The 13,618-nt window shown below is 31.0% G+C and overlaps 1 long non-coding RNA gene across 1 annotated transcript; it reads left to right on the top strand.

Annotated features, from left to right (window-relative positions):
- The first annotated feature begins 6,406 nt into the window (after positions 1-6,406).
- Positions 6,407-7,189, top strand: LOC113364228. Its single transcript, XR_003366029.1, has 3 exons — positions 6,407-6,466; positions 6,580-6,745; positions 6,829-7,189. It is a non-coding gene; the product is annotated as an uncharacterized LOC113364228 (long non-coding RNA).
- The last annotated feature ends 6,429 nt before the right edge of the window (positions 7,190-13,618 follow it).

The following is a 13,618-nucleotide window of genomic DNA, read 5'->3' as shown; positions in this document are numbered from 1 at the left end:
ATTTAATTCTTGATATTCCACTGCTTACTTTTTTACCCTTAGATTTAACATTAATAACTCTTTTGTTTGCACAACCACCTTCACTAATTAATACATTGTTTTCTTTTGATAATTCATAAATTCTTCAATACTCTCATTATCAGAATAATAAGTTCTCATAGCCTCAGCTACTGTTACACCTATTCCGGCGCATGACGGTACATTGTTATCGGGCGGGCGACCCGACACCTGCCCGTCCTCGTCCTCCATAAACAAACACTATTTCTCACTATTGTATTCGATGTTGCAACTTTCGAAGTCAACTACCGACTGAGTTTTTTTATATTATATATAAAATGAACGAAAATAAATGTACCCTTACGGGAACACTTATCTGATTATTATATAACTCTTCACTATTTTTTTTTTTAATTAACAGCCATCAAAATTACATAAAATTTTATAAGCTATTCTGCTATGGTTTAACAACAAAATATATATGTATTAAATAAATGAAATAATAATATAAATAATAATGATATTAATAATGATAACAGTAATAATAATAAGAATAATAATGAGAATGATAATAGTAATAGTATTAGTAATAATAATAATAATAATAATAATAATAATAATAATAATAATAAAATAATAATAATAATATTAATGATAATAATAATAATAATAAAATAATAGTATCAGGATCACTCCATTGAGTGACCACTTAAAGATAATAAATCTACTCGAGTAGATCTATGAGCCAGTTTCTTTTGAGTCTTCTCCTTGTTGGCGCACGTAGAAGCGGTTGCAATAGTCTGTTAGGGTGGTTTTCAATTTTGTGGTTATGAGTGATGCTTTTGTGCTTGATAACATCTTTAATATAAGGTATGTTCAGATCATTGTGAATAGCATAGTTCGAAACATACTATGGAGCATTACATATTTCACGAAGAGTCTTGTACTGAATTCTTTGCATCATAACAATATTAGATTTACTGGAACATCCCCATAGTTCAATGCCATAGGTCCAAATTGGCTTAATAATGGTTTTATATAATAAAACCTTATTATCCAGTGATAGTACAGAATTTCTTCCTATGAGCCAAAATAAATCTTTAATTTTTAGTTTAATTTGTTGTATTTTAGTTTTTATGTGATCAGTCTTTTATCTAAGTGCATGCCTAAATATCTAACTGTGTCATTTTGTGGCAGCTGCTCTCCATTCAATGATACAGGTGGGCAGATTTCTTTCCGTAGGGTAAAAGAAATGTGGTGAGACTTTGTAGAATTAATTTTTATTTTCCAGTTATTTGTCCATTCTTCAATTTGATTTAGGTGCTGTTGAAGCTTCAAAGACGCAATGTTTGGATTATCATCGACTGCAAGAACAGAAATGTCATCTGCAAATGTGGCAGTTGTTGTTTGCTACCTGGTCGGAAAATCATATGTGAATAGCAAATTAAGAAATGGTCCCAACACAATTCCCTGTGGTACTCCAGCCTTCATAATTTTTGGTTCTGTGTAATCACTACCTATTTTTATTTGAAACTTCCTATTGTTTAAGCAGGATTCAAAAAACTTCTAATATAACGGAAGTAATGTTTTAATTTTGTGAAGAAGTCCTTCATGCCATACCTTGTTAAATGCTTGACTTATGTCAAGAAAGGCGGCTGAACAATATTATTTCTTCTCAAAAGTCTTAGTAGTTGAATCCACTAGTCTGTGACATTGTTGTATAGTAGAATGTCATTTTCTGAAACCAAACTGATGATCTGGTAGCAGACTGACTTCTTTGTTTATGTCTTTCAGAATATTTTTTTCAAAAATCTTGTCAAAATTGGTAGGAGACTAATAGGCCTATAAGATTGTACTAAATGTAAATCTTTTTCTGGTTTAGGAACCATTATGATAGACGCTAACTTGAAGGTAGAGGGCCAATATTCCATCCTTAAAATTGCATTAAAGATATATGTAATAAAAATTACACCCTTTCTTGGAAGTTCGGTGGCCGGTTGCAGTATCGTTTTGAGTGACCATGCAATTGGCATCTTGCGCATTGGATAATGTTTGAACTTTTAAATGGAGTTTCAAAATGTATAACTTGATTTTGGTTAGAGATCCACGTAGAACATATTAAGTGGGTGTTTTGTTTTAGGTTGCAAAACATTTAATATGTTACGCATTTTATGTATTCCTGCTTTTTCAATCGCTGTTTTAATTTCATTTATATCTGTATTTTGTACTATGATGCATGTATTTTAAAACCATTCGATACGATCTTTCTGTCTTTATTTGATATATGTGATATACTGTGTTGCGTTCTTACAAGTAATGAATAAATTTTCTGTAATTATCGGAACTATCCATTTTAATCTTGACAATTTGGTCCGGCAGGATTTTCGTTGTATATTGTTCACTAGTAAACACTGTGTTTAAACTACTAATCATTAATTTAAAATCTCTAACACTATATAGAAAAACAGGCAGAGTAACTTGTGTTTTAATTATGTTACTATTTGTTTCCTGATTATTGTTATCGTCGTTAATAAGTGTGTCGAATCTATTCGACGTAGGAGTTAAATTAGTATTGTTATTTGCAAAACGTTTTCTTTTTATACCATGGACAACCTGCTGCCACGGGTTTGGGTTAATTGATTCATTTGGTTCATTTGGTTCATTTATTTCATTGCTTTATTTACTCACTTCCATTTGTGAAGTCATTTGAGAACTTGATGTATCCATATTAAATTGTGTTTTTGCAAACTTTTGAAGTTTTTGAATAAATTCTGAATTTGTTTGCGAATCATCAGATAATACTTGTTCGGGCGAAGGGAGCATATATAAAATAAATTAAACTTCTATATAACACTAAATTATTGAATTCACTTCACTGATAAAATATATAAATTGTAATGTTCACTACTTTCGAAAATATATGATTATGTAATGGTTTAACTCACAACAGACTTTTTTTTATTTACCATTCAAATTACAATCTGTCTTAGTGGAGACATTTAGTAATTGGTATATTATAATATACAGTTTATTTAGAAAGATTACCCATTGGTAATTCTTTCTAGTGTGGATATATGATGTTACTATTTGCTGATTACTATATAAGTACTTAAATAACTGATGCTATATAAACTCATATCTATAACCATCCTAGTCTAAATAAAAAATAATAAATAATAAATAATGAAGGAATGTAATGAAGAACAATGAAGATATGCAATGAATGTGTCAATTCTGATAACTCCGTCCTCTTCAGCCTTTTTTGATGCGTGACATTTTATAGACTTGCTCCGAGCTCATTGGGGTGTCCATCGATTTTATTTTTGTAGCTTTGGGCAATATTTTTGATTTCTACTTTTACAGTGGGAGTACGTGTGTCTTGGCGGATTAGCCAGGTGGGCACATATCTTGGGGCACAAATGGCTTGGCGTAATACTTTGTTTTGGAAGCGCTGGATTATTTGTATGTTGCTATTCTTTGCTGAACCCCATATTTGAAGACCGTACGTCCACACTGGTTTTAGGATAACTTTGTACAGAAGAATTTTGTTGTATAGCTGCGAACGGCTGCTTAGAAAGCCAGTGCATGGATTTACGGAGAAGTTCGAGTGGTTCGCGTTTTTTGTTGATGTGCGTCTTCCAGTTTAATTTTTTGTCAAGGTACATTCCCAAATATTTGGCGTGGTCTTGAGATGGTATTTGGTTGTTGTGGAGTACAACGGGGGGACATGTATTTTTTCGGAGCGTGAAGGTTACTTGGGCAGACTTGGAGTAGTTGATCGTTATCATCCACGTTTTTAACCACTGTTCGATGGTATTTAGGTACGACTGCAGGTATTCTGATGCTTTAATTGGGTCCCGATGCTGGGCGATAATACAGGTGTCGTCTGAAAAGGTGGCCGACTTGTTGCTTTGGGGAAAATCTGCGGTGTAAAGTAGATACAGTGTGGGACCAAGAACGCTTCCCTGTGGCACTCCTGCATTTATGTCCTTCAGCTCTGACTGGGAGCCTTGCATTTCAACGAAAAATTTTCTTCCGTGAAGGTAGGATTTTAGTAATAAAAAGATTGAGTTTGGCAATGAATTTTTATTTTATATAATAGTCCGCTGTGCCATACCTTATCGAAGGCCTGTGTGACATCCAGGAAGACTGCAGAGCAGAAATTCTTTGATTGTAAGGCTCCGTTAATGATGTTGAGCACTCTGTGTACTTGATGGATTGTACTGTGATGTTCTCTGAAACCAAATTGGTGGTTTGGTAGTACCTTGTTTTTATGTAATATGTATTTAATCCGCTTCAGTAATAATTTTTCAAAAATTTTTTAAATCACTGACAGCAAACTAATCGGCCTGTATGATGTTGCATACTGGGGGTATTTGCCAGGTTTAGGTATTAAAATAACTGTAGCTGTTTTCCAACTATCTGGGAACGACTGTGTCCTTACGATTGCATTGAACAGGATTGTTAGTAACATTAGTGTGATATCTGGCGATTCTTTCAGCATCTTGATTGTTATTTCGTCAGGGCCTGGAGATTTGTCTGATTTAGCGGATTCAATTTGATGCTTAACTTCAGACAGAGTGATTCTTTTAATAGGTTTATCGGATATATGATGGATGCTGTGGAGTGCATGTATAAATGATTCCTCTTCGTTTGTGCATGTTTGAGGAGCTGGGTGGAAAGTGTGAAATAGGTGCTCGGCAAAAGCTGCACATTTTTCTTGGGGAGTCCTTGCCCATGATCCATCGTTTTTCTTTAATGGAGGTACTGCTGCTACTGGTCTTTTAAGCTTCTTGGTAGCTCTCCAGAGTGAGAAATTAGAGTCTTTTGTAGCGGTAAGATTACTTAGATAGTCGTTGAATGTTTTATTATTGTGTTTGTTGATGGTTTCTTTGAGTTCTTTACAAGCTTTGTTTAACTTCTTTTTATCCTCTGGGGAGCGTGTTTGTTGCCAGATTTTACGGGTTTTTCTTGTTGGCTATTTGTTTTTTATATAAATTGGAGTATTAAAGGCGTCGCAATTGGTGACGACAGGAGTTGCAGATAGCGCTGCGTTTTGGATAATTTTTGTTAAGTTTTCTAGTGCGCTTTCGATGTCCTCGGTGTTTTTGAGAGGGATGTTGCAGTTAATCTTATTTTCAATCATCTTCCGTTATAGTTCCATTGTGGTGTTGGCTATAGTGTCTGCAGAGTATGTTAGCTTAATGGGAGAGTGATCCGAGTTTAGATCAAAACTATTTGCAATGTTCACCGAATTTTGTTGAACGTTTTTTGTAATAAAAAGTGTAGAAAGTCCGGTTTCTTATGAAGATCGCTATTTTTATCTATAGATTTCATCAATTCACGCCCTCTTGAGGTGGTAAGTCTTGAGCCCCAGTAAGTATTCCTTGCGTTAAAATCTCATCCTGCTATGAATTTGTGTTCCAGCTTAGTGAAGAAGTTGGAAAAGTGATCTTTAGTGATGGAGTGTCTTGGAGGACAGTAGACTGCCGAAAAACATATTAGTTCGTGTCGAAGTTGAACACAGACGGTGGTTGCTTGTAGAAATTCTTCGTTATATGGATCAAGTTCATAGTTACAAAGGCTTGTTTTAATAATAACTGCAGTACCTCCATGTGACCTCCCGCTGGGATGTTGGGTGCTGTATATGGAATAATTTGGTATTTTTATGTGGCACTTATCGGTCAGGTGTGATTCAGAAATAAGCAAGATATCAATTGAATTGTGTAATAAAAAGTATTTTAGTTCTTGTACATGTTGATTGGCGTTCCATAGGCAAATTCTTAACAAGGTTGCCATTATTTTTTGTTCGCTAGTGATGTGGTTAGAAGGTTTAGCATTGTACACATTTTTTCAGTTAGAATTTTCATCATATGTTCGTTTATGTCGCTGTTGTTGTTTGTCGCATTACTATTGTTATTTGTGGTATCGTTTGCTGTACTATTGTTGATATTGATAGGGTTTATTGATAGGATATATTTGAAAATATATTTTGTACTTCGTATGTTTTTTTTCTCATTTTCAATATAAGAAATTATTTAGGTTTTCTTATTTTGAATTACGTATGCAAACTATATCTAGGAATAATACCAGCGGTTGATTTATATACTGAACAAGTGCTGCCTCCTTCAGATCGCTAAAAATATTAAAATGGAGGTAATGTCAAATGGCCCGAGATAGCGATCTATTTATGTTTACTTATCTATGGCCGCTGCGCTCCCTCGTTAATGACATGTGTGCCGACACCCTTACGTTTGCTGTTCGCTCTACTGTTATTAGCATTCGTTATCTATGTGCGTATGTCGTTGACGGTTCTCGCATCTCGCATCTCGCATTAGATTCAACAAGTGTGTTCTGATGATAGGTAAAAGAAGAGTTTTAGAGTTTTCAGTCCGATTTTGTTTCAATTCAGTGATTTAGTGCACAATTAATGATCTACATTGGCGATGACATTATTTGCAAGCTTTTGGTTAGTACTTTGATGGATTGATAATTTTGCTTATTTATTTAGTACATGACCAAAGCGAAGATTGATTTGGTGTGAGAAATAATCGTTAATAACGTTCGTTTTTATATTTATAGTTATATGTATTGCTGTGAATTTGTTGCTTTGATTTGATGTAAAACTTAATGTTCGTCGTATTTGGGATTATAAAGTGCGTTGACAATTTGATGATTGTTGATATCGTTTCGAGAAATAGGTTATGGCTAATACATATACTACAGTTCCAAATATTTTCTTTTATGGGTACTTATTTTTCTTTTTTTTGAGCTATATAAAAATAATATTTTTATATCTATATGAATTACTATAGTATTTTATAATTTCAGATGACGGTGAAGAAACTCTATTCTACATGATGGAGGCCCATGTAAATGTTTTATTGTACAAAACCATCCTATATTTAATAACTACATGAGGTAACTTGAGTAAGAATTTGTGGATGTTAGTACTTGCATGTTTTTTATCGCAATGGATATATTCCTGATTTGTATGATTAAATGTCCACGAAACACTTTAAGGTACATGTAAATCGTAATACATTATTGAAATCTTAGCCATTTGATCTACTATTAAAGCTGGATTCTGCAAGTTTATGAAACATGCATCTTTATTTACTAATTTCTGTCAGTAATTGTTGTCTGTTTTAATATGAATTCAGCAGTTAATTTACGGTGTACATATTTTGCTATTGCCAACAAATATGGTTGATATTCGACACTTTCCATCCTGCTATCTATGATTTAAATGGTTAAATTTAATATTAATTTGTCATGGAAAAGACATATTCTTTGTTGATTTAATACTCCTTTTTTATCTTATGTATATTACTTCTTTTCAACCTGTTTAATTTTTTTCATATAGAATCATCATCATTCTTACTGTATTTATGTACGGTGGTATTGTGAAAAAAATTGCATATTAAATATATTTGTGTCAATTTGTTTGTGTGTTGTTTATACATGAACTAATATTTTGGATAAGATCCCTTTGCATACGTTTACATGCGCCATGGCTATGGCCCACATGAATCAATACACAATTTTTTTAATGGTTCTTTAGCAGCAATTGTGATTACCATGGGTTCTTTAGTTTTTTGTGATACCTTATTTTTTTTGACAATTTACACATTTACTTATGAAATTTTTAATTTGCTTTTTTATTTTTGGCCACTTGTAGAAGTTTTCAATTTTATTGCAAGTTTTCTTCATGCCTAAATGACCTCCATTTATTTGTGAAATATGTAAAACGTGCAAAACTTTTTTTATTCTTTTTCTGTTAAAGTTTCAATTATTTTATCTAAATAAATTTCGATTTTTATATTTTGATCTTTAAAAATATATCCTAATATCATTCTGAAATGTTCAAAAGATGAATCGCAAAAATTTGTAAACTGAATAGGATTAGGAGTTGTCGAATATTTTATATTTTACTCTAACAAATATTTTTTCTAAATTGCATAAACAACTAGCTGTAAGTGGAATTCTGTCTTAAGGCAATTAAGGCATCGTGCCTTAAGGCAAATTGCTGGAACTTCCCGTACCAAAAATTATTTTTTTTTTAAAAACGATTAACATTTTTGAAAAAAATTTACTTCGAAAAAATAAGATTTTTGACAAACAATTAGACAATAAAATTACTTTTTTTTGAAAAAAAAATTTTTTTTTAATTTTTTTTTTTTTGAAAAAAAAATGTTTTTTTTATTTTGACATATTTTGAAAGATCTAAACTTTTTTTCAAAGCAATCGTACTGCTTTAACTGCACAAAGACGAAATATCAAACCGCGTAAGCGCCGCGTCGCAGTCTAACGCGTGAACATTGGTACGGAACCCATAGGAATGTAAACCAAAATTATACTTATTGTTAAAATCTCTATAAAATATCTGATAATTTGATATGCATATGTCCAATGATCATTTTTCACCGCCAAATGGCATTTTTTTTTACTTTTTTCATTAGATCTCCGAAACCGCTAGACCTGCCTTTATGAAAATTTGATCGGTTCTTCATCTTGTCAATACAAGTAAAATGTTTTTTGAATTATTAAAATCGGACGCTTCGTTCTCTTAAAAACTGAGTTACCGTTTTCGGCACTTTTTGCCCCGTATCTTCGGAACGGCTAGACCTGACTTAGCCAAAAACTAATCAGCACGTCTCCTTATCAATACAAATCGAATGTTTTTTGAATTATTCAAATCGGTTGATCGGTGTTCCCGAAATCGTCGACGAAAATTTGTATCCGCACATACATACACACACGCACACACACACACACACACACACATACATCCATTTTTTCTAAGGTATGCCAAAATATTCAGAAACCTCTGAAATGTAAAGATATATAAAAATTTTCATTTTCGATTTTTTTGCGATTACTATAACTTACCCTACGGGAAGTTAATAAAAAAAATCTTGTAATTTTGGCTGTGAAACTTCATTGTTAACAAGAGAATATGTAATATTAGTTTATGTTTATAAAGTTTTTTTTTGTTTCGTATTTACAAAGATCAAATACTTTTTGCAATTTTCTGATATATTTGAAGATTTTGATACAAATAATAAAATATTTTCATTTTGATTTTTTTTGCATATATTTATTGCTGATTAAAATAATATAATTTTTTAAGACAATATGCTGGTTGTATTTTTAATTATTGAAAAAAATAAAATTATTTTTGTTTTCTACTATATTTGTATTTAAAATAATCTCTCTGTTTGCAGTATCTAAAAAATTTTGAAAATTATCAGTTGGTTTAGTTGTTAAATATGAAAATTTTGCATTTTCCTGAATGTTTTTTGTATCTTTTTGTATCTTCTATGTCTTTGGCACTATTTTGCTATTCAATAGAAAGATCTAGATAAACTGTCTGCATTTGTATTTGTTATCCCAGCTTTATAGATACTTTCAAATTCAAATTACTTTAATTTTAATCTCTAACATATTTGTCTAGAATTCGGTTTTTACATTTATTCAAATATATAAAAAGACATGTGGTCAGTATTTAATTTAAAGGGTTTTCCGTACAAGTAAGGCCTAAAATGAGTAAGACTCCATACGATTGCTAATAATTTCTTATATGTTGTCGAGTAATTTAGTTCGCTTTTATTTAAGGTTCTAGATGCATACGATATTGATCTAAAGTTTAGATTCTAAACCATTTACGTTTTGAGATGAAACTATTAGTGCAGTAAACGGAGAGGAAAAAAGGGTATAACCTCTGAATTTTTTTACTGTGCTCCGAATTGAATGAAATTTTGGAATTAGGTTTATCTTACCCCCAAGTTCAAAAGTGAAAACAATTCGGGTTGCGCCATCACCCCCCGGGGGGATGACACCCCCTCTCAATTGTGTAATTACATTTTTTCAAAATAACGTCGGAAATCGATAGAAGAACTAATTATAAGAAAAAATGTCTTTTATAGTTTTTCAAAAAAACTAATACTTTTCAAGTTACTGGCCACTAAAGATTCATATATTTTTGGCGTTTTTCTTTGTTTTTTTGCAAATATCTCCTAAAATATACATTTTAACGAAAATCATGTAATGAACAAAATAATGTCAGTAAAAATCTTAATAAATCGGTATTACATAAAGTTTTCTAGGAAAAATATTAAGAAAGATTTGAAAGAGCAAAGTTGGTTTTTATTTCGTTCAAGATTTAATTGTTGTATTTAAAGCCATCTAGTGTCGAGGTTTTACATTTTATGCATTTCGGTGAAATTGGGTTTTATAGTGCTCAACATAAGCTTTAAAATGAGTGCTGTTGCAAGTTTTTTGCGTGTAAAATGAGTGAACTATCATGCAAATAAGAAGCATGTACGATGCTTTTTTCCTATAAATCATATGGTTTAATGGGCGCCATTTCCACCAGAATTAAAGTAATTCACATTCCATCTAGAATTCACTTCATTATAGACATCTTAATGGATTCTAGCAGATTCACTACTTTAGTACAAACTATTTTCAGAAAACTCACGATTTTATAAAAACTTTTTTTTCCAATTTGCGCGGCCGCGCAGTCTTTAAACATTCATAACTCTGTCAATTCTTGTGTGAAAGAAAAATAATAAATAACAAAAATAAGCCAGAAAGATCCCTTTGATTTTTATCTATATGCTTTGATACGTATCTTTTATTTTTTTTGAGATATAATGAAAATAATTTCGATTTTTTAAAAAATTGGAAAAAAAAGTTTTTATAAATTTGTGAGTTTTCTGAACATAGTTTGTACTAAAGTAGTGAATCTGCTAGAATCCATCAAGATGTCTATAATGAAGTGAATTCTAGATGGAATGTGAATTACTTTAATTCTGGTGGAAATGGCGCTCATTAAACCATATGATTTAAAAGAAAAAAGCATCGTACATGCTTCTTATTTGCATGATAGCTCACTCATTTTACACGCAAAAAACTTGTAACAGCACTCATTTTAAAGCTTATGTTGAGCACTATAAAACCCAATTTCACCGAAATGCATAAAATGTAAAACCTCGACACTAGATGGCTTTAAATACAACAATTAAATCTTGAACGAAATAAAAAACAACTTTGCTCTTTCAAATCTTTCTTAATATTTTTCCTAGAAAACTTTATGTAATACCGATTTATTAAGATTTTTACTGACATTATTTTGTTCATTACATGATTTTCGTTAAAATGTATATTTTAGGAGATATTTGCAAAAAAAACAAAAAAAAACGCCAAAAATATATGAATCTTTAGTGGCCAGTAACTTGAAAAGTATTAGTTTTTTTGAAAAACTATAAGACATTTTTTCTTATAATTAGTTCTTCTATCGATTTCCGACGTTATTTTGAAAAAATGTAATTACACAATTGAGAGGGGGTGTCATCCCCCCGGGGGGTGATGGCACAACCCGAATTGTTTTCACTTTTGAACTTGATGGTAAGATGAACCTAATTCCAAAATTTCATTCAATTCGGAGCGCCGTAAAAAAATTCAGACCTAAAACGCTCCGTTTACTGCACTATATGCACCTATGGATACGCCACTAGCATCTGTTTTTATTGAAAAATTTCTACTAAAATTTTGATATTGTAAAAGGGGGGTTGCAGACCAAATAAATTTAGATTTTTTTTAGTAATTTTGTTAATGGATTTGCTATTTTTGAATAATATTTATAAACTTCTTATAGTAACCTGATAAACCTAAGAATATTTTAATTTTTTGGGATTCGAATGGGTTTTGAACTCACTGACTGCCTTTATTTTTTGAGGTTCTGTAATATACAATTAGAACTAATAACATGACCTAAATATGAAATTACAAACATTAAAAACTACTAACTTACAATAAATATATAAATTATGTTCTCTTAATTTTTGAAAATCTTCTATTAATTTGTCGATATCATCCATGTTAACTATTGTTGTTATACTCTATAAACCTGATAGTAAGAATCAGGGAAGCCAGCAGTACTGTTTTATTTCTTGCGTGGTTGTTGCGTATCTCTCGCTGTCTCATGGCTAAATGACCACATAGCCTACGATTTTTTCGATGAAAAACTTCTCTTTCATATTGTAATACATATTTGATGGCTTTGTCAATTTTTTTCTTTTATTAATCTACTTTTCAACTTTTTATGGAAGCTTTTCAAATACATATTGGTATTGATGCCCAGACCTTTTCCCAATACGCCTAGGTCTTTGTTCCCTTACTATGATTCTTTTTGAAATATATTTTGCAAATGACTGTATAGTTACATCGCTTTCAGGCTTCTTCAGATAATAATTTAAACAATTCGAAAATTTCTTTTCAGTTAAAATCATTTTAATTTGTCAAAAACTTGCGTCTATCTTTCTCTATTTCTGATCTTTGTAGCTGATGCTCTTTTCTAATAATTTAACAAAATTATATCCAATTTTAATTAATTCATTACCACTATCGAGTATATTGAGTACTTTTCACCAAAGACAAACTTATGAGTAAGAAAGACGAAAAACTCGAAGAAGATCATATCACATTATTATAATAAACTGTATTGACTGTGTCCGATGTGTTAAATTAGCATAATCTCCAATATTTGAAAAATAATAATTTTTCTATACTACTTTAAGATCGGATATTTTGTCGAGATAAATAATAAGTTACTATAATTGTTGAGTATTGTTATTTAAAACAATGTGATGCTTCTATAGTATTTTCAAACTTCGAAACGTTTTCGAAAAATAATATTTTATAATTGTAATAAGAAGCAAAAATTTTTAGTAATTATCATAATTATTACGTATAAAGTTAGAAAAAAATAAAGATTACGCAGGAGTAATCTGTATGATATAAAATATTTTGGCGCAAATATCACTTAAAAAACCGTTACAATTTTACATAAGATGAAACAAACATTATTATCTATCAGTCCAATTCTATTTATTGTAACATGATATGAAGCCTTTAGTAAAGCAATGAATATTCAATTTAATGAGATATTTGACATTCGTTTGTCCTATAGAATCACTTGAAGGTGTAGCTGTTTATGCAATTATGATATTTAACGATAAATTTGTTTCGAGAAATTTAAACTTTAGTGTATTATGTATCAAATAGCGCTTATGTAAAAATACCGAAAATATCGGTATTTTTGGGGAGAATACCGGTAAAAATACCGCCGAAAAATCGGGCAGTTTACCGGTAATTCGGTATACCGGTAAACCGGTATTGCTTTTCCTAATTCATACGTTTCGAGTCCGAATTTGACTCTTCTTTAGTGGCAATAGTACAACACAAGCAAATATGCACTAACCACTAAACGAAAACGATACAAATAAAATTAAACTTGAATAATATTTATAAAGTTAATTAAAAAGAAAAATAATAAGGTTCATTCTGGACCAAATTCAACAATCTGTTCTTCTGTGAATCTTTTTTCATCGGTAAATTGCACATATTTAATAATGTTGCGATCAATTTACAAGTAGGTATTTAGTTTGTTTCGTCGAATTTGAATTGATATTAATATTATGTGGCGCTAGATATTTTACACCTGATGATAATTTAACACAAAGTTATCATTATTTTAATTTATGATATGATCATATTCATGAACATAAAATTTTGATTAGTTTGCTATTATATTGAATTGATGCTAAATAAGAGT

Source organism: Ctenocephalides felis, unplaced genomic scaffold (genome assembly GCF_003426905.1).
Source record: "Ctenocephalides felis isolate EL2017-DRISC unplaced genomic scaffold, ASM342690v1 CF-g0.4_SCAFFOLD_00845, whole genome shotgun sequence".
In the NCBI taxonomy this organism is placed as follows: domain Eukaryota; kingdom Metazoa; phylum Arthropoda; class Insecta; order Siphonaptera; family Pulicidae; genus Ctenocephalides; species Ctenocephalides felis.
The sequence above is the reverse complement of the archived record's forward strand: the minus strand, read 5'-3'. Positions and strand labels throughout refer to the sequence as shown.